Source organism: Abramis brama, assembly GCF_963993115.1.
Source record: "Abramis brama genome assembly, chromosome: 11".
NCBI classification, from domain to species: domain Eukaryota; kingdom Metazoa; phylum Chordata; class Actinopteri; order Cypriniformes; family Leuciscidae; genus Abramis; species Abramis brama.
Window position 1 is genome coordinate 4605535 of NC_139973.1, and position 1050 is coordinate 4606584.

Consider the following 1050-nt stretch of genomic DNA (forward strand, 5'->3'; position numbering starts at 1 on the left):
AAATATGGGTTGAAACAAACAACCCAGCATTTTAAGAGTGTAACAACCAGACCACCATGACATTTGAACCTTTCTCCTGTTGTAGTTTTTATAGATAAAAACACCTAAACTTAAAATCATTGTAACCTCTGGAATAGTTTCTACTATCTTTTATCACTACTGAAAAAAAAAACATAATTAAAATAAACAATTAATGCAACAAAGAACATTCTTGCTAATTATGCATTGTCTTAGTTGTCTTCAAAGAAACGTTTCTTGAGCATCAATTCAGCAAATTTGAATGATATAAATGATATATGAAATATCATTGGATTTATTTTGTTTTTGGCTTTGACAGGTTTAGCCAAATCCATGATTGTGATATAGTCTTATCATCAGTTAAATAAATATTAGTGAATATCCCAATAAGGCTGTAAAGTTGCATCACCTCGTCTTCACATCATCTTCATATCACACGGCTGTTCAAAAACAAACAAACAATTAACTCAATCCTTTCTGGAAAACTTTGACCTTTCCCTCAGCATGTGTTTGTGTTCCTAAAAAAGCCAATCATTCACAAAAGGGAGCATTGTTGGGATAACAAGACATTTGTCCTTTCAGCATCTGAGCTGCAGTGTGTTTGGGGTAATTAGCGCTTCCACTGAGACTAGTGGGAATCTCTGACATTTCACAACCTCCACTGAGTCTAGTCTGAGCAAGAGCGATGGCAGGAGAGACTCCAGCGTCTCACGCCCTTGAGATCCGCAGGCAGAAGGTCAAAGCAGTCAGGAACACTTGTTGTTCTGAAGCTTGTATTCCTGGAGTGATTAGCACGTCTATGGGGAGATGCAGAAAAGATCATGGAACATAATAAGAGAGATTCTTTTAGACATTTAAAGGTCTGTTGGCATCAAGAGAGATCCTGTTTTGAAATGTTAATGCTAAGGGTCTGATGTAAATGTTGATCAATCAGCAAGTCTGAAAAAAATTGAGGATACATGTCATATTCAAGTAATAATAAACTTTATCATATTTAATACTCAGTGTCCTAAACAATTTTGACAACAAAGC